Below are 16,541 nucleotides of genomic sequence, written 5' to 3'. Positions count from 1 at the left end.
AATGAGGGCAACAAATGTATAGATGTGTTTTATACAATTGATCTATGTATTGTGATGAATTGTATGAGCCCCAATAAATTGATTTAAAAAAAAAAAAGCGGCTGCCTCACATTTGAGATGACAACACAGTCCAGGACTTCTTTATTAAAAGGACAGAAACGCTTTACTGCCACACAAACAAGGTCGGAATGCAATACTGTATTTTCCCTAAAGGATTCTGGCCACTTGTCATGTTCACTCTACCATTTGTGGGACATATAATTCAGCCTACTAATAAAGAAGCTACCTGCTTTGGGTGTACCTAACAATCCATTCCTGCGCAACTCCCTCACTCAGCTTCCCATGCCCACAGGAGAGCACAATGCTGTCCAGGGGCAGGGCTGAACTTCCCCTGCAGCCCTCTTCACTGCTGTTCGGAGACAAGACCTCGCTTCGTCTGTCTCATCCTCACCTAAAATTACAATGAGCACCTGCTCCTATTTACCTGTGAATGGAGCACCTAGATTCCCATGCTGCCTGATCTGTTGTGTTCGTCTCACGAACTCAAAAAAAGTCAGCTACTCTCTAGTTTTGCCTGCTTTCTGGCATATACAAAATTTATAGCAGTTTTTGGTGGGAGAAAAAAAAACTGAATCTTACAGGAGAAACATATCTATTTGCTAGTCATGTAACCCACAATTTGTTACTCATTTCTGTTTGCTTACATTATTTTTAAAACTCAGGAGTAAGGGCCTAGTAGGTCTTTCTCTGGGTCTTACACATACCTGCAGTCCAGAATTGGATGCCCCTGTGGGTGCTTCTCAGAGGAACCTGTATTTCCACGAATCCCAGCACCCACCACACTGTACTAGCATTATATATTTACTTTTCTGTCTCTGCCAACCTACCATGAACTATTTGAGTTCAGGGATGATTTCTTTAATTCATATTCTTTTTTATTAATAATTTTATTAGGGGCTCATACAACTCTTATCACAATCCATACATACATCAATTGTGTAATGCACATTTGTACATTCATTGCCCTCATCATTCTCAAAACATTTGCACTCTACTTAAGCCCCTGGCATCAGCTCCACATTTTTCCCCTCCCCACTACCCCTTCCTTCATGAACCCTTGATAATTTATAAATTATTATTTTGTCATATCTTACACTGCCTGAGGTCTGCCTTCACCACTTTTCTCTTGTCTGTCCCCCAGGGAGGAGGTTATATGTAGATTAGATCCTTGTAATCTGTTCCCCCTTTCCACTCCCCCTCCCTCCACCCTCACAGTATCACCACTCTCACCACTAGTCCTGAAGGGATCATCTGCCCTGGATTCCCTGGATTTCCAGTTCCTATCTGTACCAGTGTACATCCTCTCGTCTAGCCAGACTTGCAAGGTAGAATTCGGATCATGATAGTGGGGGCGGGGTGGGGTGGGAAGCATTTAGGAACTAGAGGAAAGTTGTGTTTTTCATGGTTGCTACATCGCACCCTGACTGGCTCGTCTCCTCCAGAGACCCTTCTGTAAGGGGATCTCCAGTGGCCAACAGATGGGCGTTGGGTCTCCACTCAGCTCTCCCTCTCATTCACAATGATATGATTTTTTGTTCTGATGATGCCTGATACCTGATCCCTTGACACCTCGTGATCACACAGGCTGGTGTGCTCTTCTTCCATGTGAGCTTTGCTGCTTCTGAGCTAGATGGCTGCTTGTTTACTGTGGGGGTAGGTCAGATGCTTACAGATATCCTCCCTGAAGACAGTCACCAGACCAAGGGGTGGGCCTGCTCCCTGCTGCTGGGGACAATGGGCTAAGGCTTGCAACCATTAGCTTGGTTCCTGTAGGTGCGCTTCACACCCTACTGATAATGGTTCCTATGGAGATCCAGAGAACAGATCAAACCCACTCAGTGAATCTAGGATCCACCCATCTTGTCACATGTATACCCCCAACCCCTCCTCTTCCTATTGCGTGTATGCCCCTAGACCATCCCCTTCCCTTACCGTATAACCTATAGTGCAACCCCTTCCTGTGACGCATGTCTTTACCTGTAATTAGTCGGCTTTCATGGCCCCAAAAGGTATATAAGCCCGGGTTAGCAATAGAGGTCTCTCTCGCTGGTCTCTCTTCCCCCTCTCCTCTCCCATCCTCTGTTTCCCTTTCCCCTTGTCCTCCTTCCCTTCCCCCTCTCTCCACATGGACCACCAAGCAGGGCTGAGGTGAGCATGCTACCAAGAAATGTGTCTGACTCCATTATTGCAATATCTCTTTTATCTCTCGTGCTCTCAATGACTTTAATATTTATATATCTCAACCGTGCAATTGTGCTTACTGAACCTGAGACTAGCGGTGGGGGGTTGGCACCCCACCTCATACCACAGTTTACTTTCAAGCCTTTAAGTAATCTTCATATTCTTAACATATTGCAGGCTGCCAGGCTCATAGGAAACTTTTTAACCAATAAATCAGTGGTTCACAAAGTGTGGTCCCTGGACCAGTACCCACAACATCACCTAGAAGCTTGTTAGAAATGTTAAGTCTTTGAGCTGGTTCCAGATCTACTAAACCAGAGAAACTGGAATTAGAGCCCAGCAATCTGTGCTTTAACAAGCTTTCTCTGGCTGGTTTTGATGCGTGCCAACGTTTGAAAACTACTTCATAAATAATGCAAGAAGGAGGCAAATACAAAGTTATTCACTGACAGACTTCTCTATTACCTAAGCAAATAAGAGATTCTAATTATTCTCAATTTTTAAGAGTTAGATTGCTACACTATTTCCCACAAATACTGTATCTCTATCTGAATAATGCTGGCTGGTTCATCCTTCAATGTTTAATTTGAATCTCTCGTTCTCACAAACCTTTCTGTGCCTTTTCATTAAGCAGAGTTGAATGATTACTCTTCTGTTGCTATCTTTATATCCAGTAAAAACTTTCACTATGAGAATCATCAACTTAGCTTCCAAGCATTTGTTCATGGTCTCTTTTCACTGTAAGATCTAAAGTTCCTAAACCCCATAGTTATTTAATATGGGGTTTTAGACAAAAAGTAGACACTCAACAGCTAAATTAATAGGATTAAATGTACTACTAAGCTTGGTGGCTAACTGAAAGGTTGATGGTTGAAATCTGCCAGTTACTCTGCAGAAGAAAGATGTATCTGTTTCCATAAAGATTTTATAGGCTTGGAAGCAAACATCAATAGTGAGGATGAGGGATGAAACAGGGAAAACTACAATGGACCCCAATAGGATTAAAAGGATAATCACAAAGTACTATGAAAGACGGTATTCTAAAAAAAAAACAAAACAAAAAACAGTATTCTAATGAATTCAAAAAAACGGAAGACATGGATAAATACATGGAAAAAGAATCCCTCCCTAGATTATCCCAGTTAGAGCTCAAGAAGTTCAACAAACCCAAAGCAAACCAGAGAACCTCTGGGTTAGAAAGAGACAGAAGAGTTAAAAAAAAAAAAAAATGAAGATTTGGCCTGTTGCCAACCACAAGAAAAACGAAATTTAAAGTTGTGTCAAGTCAATTTAACTGTCTGCTGAAGCAAAAAACACTACTTCAGAGGATGATAACACAATTCATAGTTTCTATATAGTGTGAAAGAAAAAAATTAATAACACATATCTTACTTAGATTTTAAAGATTTTTTTTCTCACCCATGAGACTGAAAATTAGCTGGGGGTGGGAGGAAAGCCAGAATCAACCTGTAAAAGGAGACTTACTTTTCAGGAGAAGCTAATCAGTAAATCTGTCTTTCCTGGTCAGAAAAAGGTAGTCAACAATAAACACATTAAATCATGATATAATTAAAAAGAGAGGTCCCTGGGGTTGCAGGTGGGTGAAGGGCCACCTTTTCAAGAGATGATTTTTAGCATTAGGCATTTCATCATCAAGGAAACTTGAATTCCTTAAGGAAAAAAATATATATATATTTAAGGTTCTGTAAATTCTTCAATCCTTGAGAGCATATCTTTCTCAGTATTCCTTCAGGCATAAGTCTGCGACTCAAGTAATAAATTATAAAGTATTCAGTGTATATAACTTTTTGTTTTGAGCTAATTGGAAGGTTTATTTATTTATTTATTTTTACAATTGTAAATAATCTACTTTGAGCCACTTGCTTTCAGAAAAAAAATGATCTTCCTATATGCATATAAAGTGACTGCATAGAATGAAACATGTTTTAATTTCTTTGATTTATTTTTTATTACTTCTTAACAAGAGCATCATCAACAACGTCCAGTAGATAATCAAAATTATAAGATACTGAAGGAACAGGCTAATGTGGCCCTTTGTCAAGAGAAAAAGAAATCAACAGAAGTACACCAAAAGATAATCCAATCGCTGAAATATCTAAACAAAATCATCACTGAGTGGATTTAGAGTAGATGGCAAATGTAAAAAGGGCCAATGAATTTGAAGAGAAAAATCTATCCAGTCTAAAGAACTGATAAAAAAGAAGGCTGAAAAAAAATTTCTATAGCCAGGGGGTCAAAATCGCACAAACTAACATACATAAATGGAGCCCCAGATAGGAGACAGGGCAAAAATTGAAATTATCATGGTGAAAAAGTTGCCCCAAACAATGAACTTCACGCAGGATATATACAAAGAAAATCAAAAGAAAGCACATGATAATTAAGCTGCTAAAATACATGTAAAAAAAAAACCCTTCAAAGAGTCTGAAAAAGAAAGCATGTTGCAGATATAGCAGTAAACAAAAATGTCAGCCAATGTCTTATCAGAAACAATGGAGGTCAGAGGATTATAGAACAACATCTTTAAAGTGATGTAGAGAAAACAAAAGTGACCCCAAATTTTAAAATATATCAATTAATTTTAAAATAATAATAATGTACCATTATTAAGCCAAAGTCACTGCCATCAAGTTGACTCTGACTCCTAGCAACCTGTTGGGCAGAGTAACCCACCATGTTTCCAAAACTGTAAATCTATGGAAGTAAACCGTCACCTCTTCTTCCCTCTCAGCAGCTAGTGCCCTGGTGTGAACCGCCTACCTTTTGGATAAGCAGTCGAGAGAGCTTGAATCATGGCACAACCAGGGCATTTAGATTTTTCTATTCTTACCATACAGTACCTGAAATAACTTATTTTTAAGAAATACTCACCATGTTAATCAATCGCTACCATTATCTGTATGGAAATTTTACATTTCAAGATTTGTTTTAACCAATAAAAATATTCTTTAAGAAAGAAAGCAAAATAAACACATTTCTGAATAAACAAAACCTGAAAGTATATAACTGAACAATGGGTAAACAAAAACCTGAAAGGCATCTGATATACAAAATGCTAAAGGAAGTTGTTTAAACTGAAGACTAATGATTGGATATAGCAACATAATTCTACACAAAGGAGTAAAAGTGCTAAAAATAGTAAATATGGAATATATATTTTAATCTCTCAATTTCTTTTAAAGATGTAACACTGCTTAAAGGAAATATTGAAGCACTATGTTGTATAACTTATGACATATGATGATTGTTTTGTGAAAAAAAGTAGAGACAACATGAGAACTCAAACACAAGATTTTCACATTTTATCTGCACTTGTACAATATGAACTCTATACAGACTAGTTTGATACGCATGCATTCTGCAATTTCCAGGGCAATTATTGAAGAAATGCAAATTGGTATAGGTTACAAGCCAATAGAGGAATTAAAAAGGAATACTAAAACAATAATTGGTTGCGTCAAAGAAAAAGACTATATAGGGAAAAGATACATTTGTATCGTCTTTCTGCAGTCAGCATAAATATGAGCCACAAAAGGCAAGTAAATCAATAAATAAGATCAATAAAAATTTGTTCTAAGAACCACTTGAGTTCAATAAAGTTGCAAGAGAAGGAAAAATCTTTATCAATTAAATTCTGAGAGAGTCATCTAGTTAACACATTAGTGTCCTGTCTTCTTTTCTCTGCATTAACTTCTGACCTAGAGTCTCTCAGGAAAAACTATCCATCATATCAGACATTCCTCTCCCCACCTCAACCAAGCTAGGTTCAAGTGTCCATTATTGGTTTTTCTTTTGCTATCTCTGCAATACACTGTTCACATTTTAAATTAATTCTCATGCACATGATCAAAACATCAAGTAACTCTACTAGGCTACTGAAAAAATAATTGTTCATTGTACCACCCTGCCAGACTGCAAGGAGCTCGACACAGCTTTGCTTTATTCTTCTAATGTTTGCTAGCTATCTCCAGACAAAACAGTTCCAATGCTAACTCCTGGCTTGTCAGTTTTAGATATTCTTTATTTTCTACCTGGGTTGATTAGGATTACGATTTTAAATTTGGTCACTCTTCCCCCTTTCTCACAATCCTAATGTGACATAATAAAATCCCGAGTTCATAAGTAGCCAGTTTATGTTATTATGACTGCAAATACTATTCAAGTAACATGTTTCTTCTCATTAAACTTTCATTCTGTCAGCTTCATAGTAGTATAATTTACATATGTAAAATTCACCAAATTTAATTGTATAATTAAATAAGGTGTGATAAATGTATACAATCATACATAAGAAACCACCATCAAAATTAAGATAGAAAACCCAAACAACTTTCGTGGGCTCCTTATCTTTCCTGGAATGTTACAGAAATGGATCCTACCATATATAACTTTATTTTTTTAATTTCTTGATTTTAGTTTTATTGTTTCTAATTTTGAAGATTGTTATTCCAAGCTAATCTCAAAGGAAACCTTCTATGTATTTCTGAAGTAGTTATGAAAACTTTTTCCATTGTTATCCCAACTGCCTTAATTTAGAAAATACTTTTATTCTACCTTACAGTTAGATATTCTTTCCTCTAGAAAGGTCCTGCTTAGCACAATGGATGTATTGCATTGTTGTAAGAGCCGTAAGAGCACCCAACAAAATGATTAAAAAAAGAAAGGACTTAACAGTCAGTCAAGTCTCCCTACTTTCACTAGCCACCTAAACTAAAGTGAGATGGTGAGGGATTCAAGATACCCCTTGAGAGAACACGACCAAATTAAAAGCTGCTATGTGTCTAAGATAACATATTTCTTATAATTTATGGATATTACATCGATTGTCATGCTGACACATATAATCATATACTTAAATCAAATTAAAGTCAAAAGAACAGAAAACGCATTCTCCCAGAAATCTTAAGAAGTCAGCAGAAACGAATAAATAGCATGCTTTCAAGAGAGTTGTAAATGTTCAGCCGTTCATATAAGCTAATATGCTAAAAATGTTGAAATAAGTAAGAAAAGGGGGTGAGGGTAGACAGGAAGAATAACTTCATGATTTTCTTCATTCCAGGGGTAAGGCCTTCCTATCTTTAGGATGAAAGACTTTCACTTCAAAAGTAACAAAGTCTGAGAAGGGAATTTGCATCTTTCAGGTCTAGGTGGTATTCTTGTGCTATTTCCTCAACAGTCCACATGTCTGGATGGAGTTTATGAATGTTGAGAAGCGTCACTGCCACCACAATGGACACTTTGCCCTTGGGAATGTTCACAAGATCCAAGGTATCTAAGGGATGAGAACCTTTTGGCAATCTGAACTCCTTGAGTTCTTGATGCGTTCTACCATCGTTCACCTGAATAGAAGACACAGGATCTTTGGAATCAACATAAACATTTTTTAATAATGAAAGTAGTTTGTGATCTTTTCTAGCAATTTCTTCCTTAATTTCTGCATGGCGGCTCATCTCCTCTTAAAACAGGTTCCTGGTGGAGGGATGCTTGGGAGCCAGGGAGGGTTTCAGCTTGCTGATTTCACATTCCGCTCAGTTCTCTAAATTGAAGTTCCTGATGGTGTGAGTCACAGAGCCCCCCATATCCCCAGAGCATGATGTCCTCAGGCTCACACTGCACGTGGGGAAATGCCAGCGTCCTGCCAGCAGGGGCCCCATACATAACTTTTTATATCTAGTTAAGACTTAACAATAATTTAGAGACTCTATGCTTTTGCCATGTATCATAGTTCATTTCCTTTTTATCACGGGATATTATCCCATTAGATAATATTTCTATGGAAATGTCAGAATCTGTGTATCTAATCCACCATTTGACAGCCAGTTGGATTTTTCTAGTTTTCACTATGATAAATAAGTCTTTGTAGGGATGCAAAATTTCATGCATCTTGATTAAATATTGAAGTGTGCAATGGTTGATCCATATGGTACTCTTAAGAAAAATTTCCCCCCCAGAAACTAATATTGCAGCAACTTTATTTTACTTGCTTAGATTTCTACATATCTAAAGCAAAAGTTTCAATCATTCTGAGTTTTCTTCTTTACCCTCTCCTTCTACTGGTTTAGCTAGATGACAAAGCTCTGACCCATGGAATGTAAGTATAGTACTCTGTGGGTGCCCATACCCCTATTTAAAGAGTACAGTATATACTCGTGTATAAGCCGAGTTTTTCAGCACATTAAAAAAAATCATTTTATGAGGGGCTCATACAACTCTTATCACAATCCACACATACATCAATAGTGTAAAGCACATTTGTATAATCATTGCCCTCATCACTCTCAAAACATTTGCTCTCCACTTAAGCCCCTGGCATCAGCTCCTCATTTTACCCCCTCCCTCACTGCTCCCCTACCCTCAGGAACCCTTGATAATTTATAAATTATTATTTTGTTTAGTGGTAAAATTAGGTGCCTCAGCTGATATTCAGGTCAGCTTATACTAGAGTATATACGGTAATCCCTCCCCCCACCCCCCAGATTCCTTTCTAAGACATTATTTACAGCTATAGAACACTTGACTCAACAACAGTAAAGGGCACATTCTTCTCAAGCTGATATGGAATATTTACCAAGTGAGATCACATTCTCAGCCATTAAAAACATCTTAACAAATTTAAAAAGATTATAAATTAAAATATGTTTTCAAACCATAATGGGATTAAAATGGAAATCAATACTAGGAAACTAGAAATCAATAACAAGAAGCTAGGTAAGACATTCATATATAAAAAATACACATTTATGCATAAATCAGGTAAGTCTCAAGAGAAGTTTTTCAGTGCTTTAAACAAGATAAAAATGTGTAGGGTACTGCAAAAACATATGAATGGATATATTATAAAAGAAGAAAGAATTATATCAGTGATTTAGATTTCCACTTCAGGAAACAAGTTAAGGAAGAGAAAATTAAACTCAAAGTAGGAAAAAGCAAACAAATCAACATTATTTATTACACCCAATCAAAGCAGAAAATGATTAAATGTAAAACAGGAAAGCAGTAGAGAACAATCAATAAAACCAAAAGTTGGTAATTTTTAAAAAGCAGTAAAATTAGTAAACATATAGACAGGCTACTTATAATAAAAAGACAGAAGAAATAAATTACTAATTTCAGAAATGAAAGAAGGGCTCTCACTACTGATTTTATGAACATTAAAATGACAATAAAAGATTATGGACAACTCTACAAACTTAAAAATTTGATAACTGACAACTGAATTGATCATAAAAATTTGATATTTGATAACTTACAGGAAATGAACCAATTTCTTAGAGGACACAAATTTCTGAAACTCAAAGAAATAGAAATATATCATCTGAATATGTCTATAACTATAAAATAATTGAATCAATTAATAGCTTTCAACAGAAAGAACTTAGTCCAGCTGGTTCCACAGGTAAAGACTACCAAACATTTAAGGAAGAAATGCTAACAACGACAGAGGCAAAAGGAATACTGCCTAACACAATATATATTAAGCCAACATTAGCCTAATACGAAAATCAGCCAAAGACATTGCAAAAAAAATGAAAAAAGGATAACTGTAAACTAATATCTGTCATAAACAGAGATGTACAAAGTCCTCAATAAATATTAGCAAATTAAATCCAACAACACAGTATATACAAATAATTACATATACCAAGCAACTGGGATTTGCTCTAGGTATGCAAGACTGGTTCAACATTTGAAATTCAATGTGTAAACCATCATATCAACAGGCTAAAGAAGAAAAATTATAAGATCTTATCAGTAATGCAGAAGAGACATTGTCAAAACCCAACACCCGATGATGATTAAAACCTCTCCGCAAACTAAAGCTATAGAATTGCTTCAATTTGATAAAGAACATCTACCAAAAAACCTCATATTTAATGGTGAGAAACCAGATGATTTCTTCCTAGATCAGAAGCTAGATAAAGATGTCTTCTCTCACCACTACTATTTATCATCATTCTGGATGTACTAAGTAATATAAGATCAGAAAAGAAATTTAAAAGGTGTACTGATTGGAAAGAAAATACGAGATATACAGATTATCTGGTTGTAAAAATTTTTAAATGGCGAGATTGGCCCAAAACCCCCTCTTGATTATAAAAAGTAGCAGAATCCAAGATACAACATCATCTTAATGAACAATTACCAAAATAACATATTTAGGTATAAATAAAAAAACCATGTACAGGAATCAATATGAGGTAAACTATGAAACTGATAGAACAAATCAGAGAAGATCTAAGTATGCCTCTTACCCCACACACCTTATTCACCTGACCTCCCTCTGCGAGACTTCTTATTGTTTCTGCAAATGAAGAGGGTCATGAAAGGACAGTGATTTAACAATGGTGAAAAAAAAAACTAGGGAGGTACTGTCAGCAATCCAAAGAGATGAGTTTGAAAAATGTTTCCAATAATGGATTAAGCAGATTTTACAAATGTATTAAGTGTAATACAGAGTACTTTGAAGGTGATAAGGTTGTTTTTTAAAAAAATTTAAATACATAACTTTGAAAAAAAATTCAGTAATTTTTGGGGGGGTACCCTTCTCATACAACAAGGAAAGATAGACTTTAGGCCTCTATTTAAATCTTACCTCAGTACAAGAATGGTTTGTGCCAAAAATGTGGCACTGTATGATCCTCACCTTCCCAACATGATTGCGGAAGACAAAAATGGGTGCATAAGCTAATGTGGTGAAGAAAGCTGGTGATGCCTGGCTATTAAAAGACATAGTGTTTGGCGTCTTAAAGACCTGAAGTTAAACAAGTGGCCATCTAGCAAGGAACAAGCAAGAAGCACACCAACCTAATGAGGTGTTGACAGGAATAGGTATCAGAAGTTCAAAAACAAGTAACCAAATCTATGTGAAGGAGCATGGGTGTAGTGGAGACCCCAAACCCACCTTTAAGGTAATTGGACAGTCCCTCTCAGCAGGGTCACATGGAAGGGATGATAAATCCAGGGTGCAGTATAGCACTGATGAACCACACAAGTATCCTCTAGTTCTTTAATATTTCCTTCCCTTACCATTATAGTTCTTATCTATTTTACCTTCTTAATGGTGTTAGACTTGCATATGTTCATTTGTATACTGAAGACCGTTAGATACATGAAAGCCAAGATAGATAACTCTTCAGAAACAGTAATAGGAGTAATGATTCTCTGAGGGTGCAGGAAGAGAGAAGGGTGGGGAACTGATAGCACTGATGAGTGTATAACCCCATTCGAGGGGAGTGAACAACAGCAATGTATGTGAATGCACATATTGGATGGTGTAAGATACAACAAAAATAAATAAATTAATTAAAAGGTTCCTGGGGGGTAGGGGAGGGGAGGGAGGGGATAAAGGGGAGCTGATAAAACGGAGTTAAAGAAAGAAAATGTTTTGAAACTAAATGTGGTAGCAATTGTGCAATACTGCTTGATGTGACTAAACTATGGAATATTATGATATGTGTAAGTGCTCACCCCAAAATGATTTTTTTAAAAAGGTACTTAACAGCATATAAACAGAGAATTGCAATTTAAACAATATTGGAATACCCCCACCAACTGTTACACCAATTGTTAAGTCCTATGGTGTCAATTTCAACTCAAAGTGACCCTACAGGCTTCACAGAAAAATAGAATTAAAAAGATAATGGAATTTTTCCAAGTTTTTTATAATGTTACTCATAAAATGACAGACTACCACTGTCCCATAGTGTGTCTTGGGTTGTAATCTTTATTGGAGCATATCACTGTCTTATTTTACCATAGCCGATAGTGGACAGGTGGGTTTAAACTGCCAACCTCGAGGTTTTAAAAAAAAGAAAGTCAAAAACCACCCCTCCCCACCCCCAACTCCGTGCCATCAAGTCAATTCTAACTCATAGGACTCACTCTATAGGACAGGGCATAACTGTCCTATGGGTTTGCAAGGCTATCAATCTTTTTAGAAGCCGAAAGCCTCCTCTTTCTCACATGGAGAGACTAGTGGTTTCAAACTGCTGATCATGCAGTTAGCAGCCCAATGTGTAACCACACCACCACCACGGCTCCTGACAAGAGGATGGTGTGTTAGTCTGGGTAGAGTAGAGAAACAAATCCATGGACACACATATGTGTATAAGAAAGAGATTTATATACAAGAGCATTGAACATTGAGAAAACATCCCAGCCTAGTCCAGACCAAGTCCGTAAGTCCGATATTAGCCCATATGTCCGATACCAATCTAAAAGTCCTCTTCAGACTCACGAAACACATGCAACGACACCGAATGTAGAAGATCACAGACCAGTGGGTAGAAAGGTTTTGGATCCGGTGGCACTGGAAACATCTCAGCGCTGGCAGGGGTCTCTGCATCAGGGTGGATCCATGTGTCTTGTCAGCTGCTGTGTCTCCCAGGGAGTGGCAGAGAGAGAAGTGTCTCCCGCCTCCAAGGAGGAAGTACTGGATTTCCCAGAATTCTCAGGAGAAGGCCATGCCCAAACAGAGGCCTCATTGGCTATGATCTGATTGACAAGCTAGATTCCTCCCCTACACTTTTAATCCTCAAATTGACAAATGGCTACATATCTACCACAGGTGGCGAATCTGCTTTTGCTAGCAACAACAAAATCCAAGGTACACTGCACCACACATGGGCTAGATGTGACCCAAAGATGCTCATACTCAGTAAAACTGTTCTATGAAAATACACTTTAGTGAGGCTATCGTATTCCATCTATCCCAAAGTACATGACAAGCTCTATCACCTTACTTTCAAGCTGGTAAACAGCTGAAGAGACAACGAACCACTTCTATCCCAGCTGTCAGCTCAAGTTCTATCTCCACTTAACAGGAAGGTAAATCAAGGAGAATGTGCCTACATTGTTCTTCAGTAAGTAGCACACCAAGATGAAAGTCCTCATTCAAGGCAGGTACTATATGCAAAAGCTTCCAACAGAGTACCAAAGCACACACACTGGGTAGGGTAGGTGGATCAGGATGACTAGATGAAGAGAATACTACGAGGATGAATTACTCCAGAATATGTGGAACAGCGCTTTAGAAAAATCTTCTCTACAACATATATACCTATTTGATTAGTAAATGCAAAAAGAAAAAGGATTGAGGGCCTAGAGAAGGAAGTAAGATATCTCTGACCACTGATTATAGTTTCAATTTAGAGCTCATAAATATTTTAACATTCAAAAATAAAAGAAAATATAATCTTTTAACATTTAAAATTAAAACACAGGAACTTAACTTAATTTCCTGTTATAATTAGGGAAAGAGAAAGAAAATCATTCTAAGAGAGTTTAGAACCACTATGGGTGTAGAGTGAGTTAAACATTAGGCTGCAGTTCAAACCCACTAGCCATTCCAAGGGAGAAAGATGAGGCTTCTTGCTCCCAGAAAGATTTACAGCCTCGGAATCCCGAAGAAGCAGTTCTACTCTACCCTACAGAGGTCACTGTGAGTTGGAATCAACTCGATGGCAGTGAGTTTGTTTTGTTTGGGTTTGGTTTGATTTATCCTTAATACAATTATGAGAAGGAAAAATGTTTCTAGGGTTTCAGTTCATGCATGCATAAGCTGACTTTACACAAAATATGTTTCAGTATGTCTCAGTAACCAGTGGATGGGTTACTGACAAGTTCTCTCAGTAATGTAGTTGTCTTGGTCTCATTAGGGTGGCTTCCAAAATAAAGGTTGAATCTAACAGTGGCTTCAAGGAGGATCTACTGTGTCAGTTAAATTTAAAGCAGAGGTCAGCTGAGAAGGTTATGATAAAGTTTCACAAAGGCACAGGATGATCACAGGGGTTTATTAGGAAGAAGTTTTAGGAAAAGTGAAAGCTGTATTGGTGAAAAAGAGGCAAGGCAAGATGCACCAAAGATTTTTTTCCCTATGAAAACAATGCACCTGCTCATTCTTCAAGGGTAACAAGGGCTGTCGCATGAGAATTTAAGTAGCAAACCTTACTCCATCAACTATCCATACCTTAACTTGACCCTTCAAAATTCTATCTGTTCACAATTTGAGTTCCTTGAGGATGTAAAAAAACTCCCATCTTAATGTGGTATAAATCGGAATTCTCCAGAGAAAGGTTTGAGAGGTATAACACTACCTTTAGAAGTACACAGACGTAAGTGAAGAGTATGTCGAGAAGCAACAGCTTCATCTTTTGTTTAATAAAGGTGTCTATGATTTTTTAGAAATACTTATTGACTTATCCTTGTATAATTTTAATCAAAAGAACTCTTAATTATCTTTCAGTAGTCTTACTGATAATAGTTAGATATCATCTTGAGACTGTATGTTTTATATATGCATATATAACTCTAAGATAAAGCAAATAAGTAATGATATGCTTACGTTATGAAAAATATCACAAGATCAAAGTAAATCTTGTATGTTAAATTTTAAGTAGAAGTTATCAGAATGAACTCATGCTTTTAAATCTTACCAAAATGTATTTCCTGACTCTGTCTACAACAGAAAAACATCTACAGAGAGAACTGAGTTAGACTACTGCGGCTCCTGGTAAAGGCTTTCTCTGTGTGTGGCCTCTTGGAGAAAAAAAGTCTCTTCAGAGTGAGGCTAACTTTGTCCTACTTGACAGCTCACTCCCCTGTTACCTTTCAATTAGTGTTCATGCATTTAATTAGTGTTTATTAGCTTTCTTTTCTCACTTCCACCTAGATAAGACCAGTGCGTTAATCTGGGTAGACTAGAGAAACAAATCCAGAGTCACTCATAAGTGTATAATAGAGAACTTTATATCAAAGAGTAATTGTATATTGAGAAAACAGCCCAGCCCAGTCCAGATCGAATCCATAAGTCCATTATTAGCCCATATGTCTGATACCAGTCTATAAATTCCTCAAGAGACTCACACAACACATGCAATTCCTTCCCAATGCAGATAGATCACAGGCCAGTGAGTGGAAAATCTTGTGGATACAGTAGTGGTGGAAGCATGTCAGTGCTGCCAGGGGTATCCACGTGGCTCCTCCCGCTCAAGGGCTCTGGCTCCATCAGTGTAGCTCCATGTGGCTTGTCATCAAGAATGTCTCACAGAAAGTGTGGGTCTGGCCTACAGTGAGCTATTTATGTCCGTAGCACCTCCAAATGAGGTCATCAAGCTGTGACCTGAGTGACAGGCTACATTCCGCCCCGTCACCCTTAGTAGTCTCAAGATGACACCAGATTATGCAACTATCACAACCAGATACATTTGTCAACTTCATTTATCCCAAATGCTTGAAATATGCAAACATCAAGTAGCATTAAAAAGTTCTAGTAAAATAATTTATCAGAATTAAACATCTATCATATTACTAAGCATAATTTGACTAACATCACCTATGCAGGAGAAAAAGACTTTGGGAAATATCTCAAGATTTAGTATTTAACAATGGATTCTTAAATACGACACCAATGCTTGACTAACAAAGGACTTAATCAATAAAGTGAAGAGATAACTTACAAACTGGGGAGGTGGAAGGGCTGGGCAAACTACCTCTTGGTACTGCAGTACGAAGTTCATTCAGTGGAGAAAGTATAGTTTCAAATGATGCTGGAACAACTGCATTTGCATAGGCCAAAGAACTATATGAAAAGTACCTCAATATAGGTCAATGATCTCATCTAAGAACTAAAATCACAAAACTCTTAGAAGAAAAGTAAATCTTCAAGACCTTGTATTTTGTCCATGTCACACACAAAAGCATGAACAACAAAAGAACAAACAGATAAATTAGGCTTCATAAATATTAAAAATATTATAGCATCAAAGTCATTACCAAGAAAATGAAAGATAACCTACAAAATAGGAGAAAATATTTGGATATCGTAGAGCTGATACAATACATAAGGAACTCCAACAACTCAACAACTCACAATCATTGAGTCCATTCTGACTCATAGCGATCTTATAAGACATGGTACAACTGCCCTCCGAGGGTTTTCAAGACTGTAACTCTTTACAGGAGCGGAAAATCTCATCTTTCACCTGAGAGGAGACTGGTGGTTTCAAACTGCTGGCTTTGCAGTACATACCCTAACTTGTAACCCACTAGGCCACCAGGACTCCATCACCAAAAGGGCTTAAATATAAGAACAATTACTAAAAATCCTCTCCCATTCAGTGGGTTGTCTTGTCACCCTCTTGGTGAAGTCTTTCGAGGTGCACAGGTGCTTTATTCTCATTAAGTCCCATTTGTCGATTTCCAGTTCACCCGCGTGTGTACCCATCCCTATTGCAGTGAGCCTATGGGTTCCCTGGGCCAGTGCTCTGAGGTTAGTCCCA

General features: G+C 37.4%; 1 protein-coding gene and 1 pseudogene across 1 annotated transcript in view; both read right to left on the bottom strand.

The window, feature by feature from the left end:
• MARK1 (microtubule affinity regulating kinase 1) overlaps window positions 1-16,541 on the bottom strand; it is a 160,956-nt gene that overhangs the window by 92,426 nt on the left and 51,989 nt on the right. The window lies entirely within an intron of this gene.
• Window positions 7,313-7,841, bottom strand: LOC101642423 (annotated as a pseudogene).

This window comes from Echinops telfairi, unplaced genomic scaffold (genome assembly GCF_000313985.2).
Source record: "Echinops telfairi isolate 266 unplaced genomic scaffold, ASM31398v2 ScPeMD7_7424;HRSCAF=8462, whole genome shotgun sequence".
Classification (NCBI taxonomy): domain Eukaryota; kingdom Metazoa; phylum Chordata; class Mammalia; order Afrosoricida; family Tenrecidae; genus Echinops; species Echinops telfairi.
Note: the sequence above shows the minus strand (reverse complement) of the source record. Positions and strands in the feature narration are given on the sequence as shown.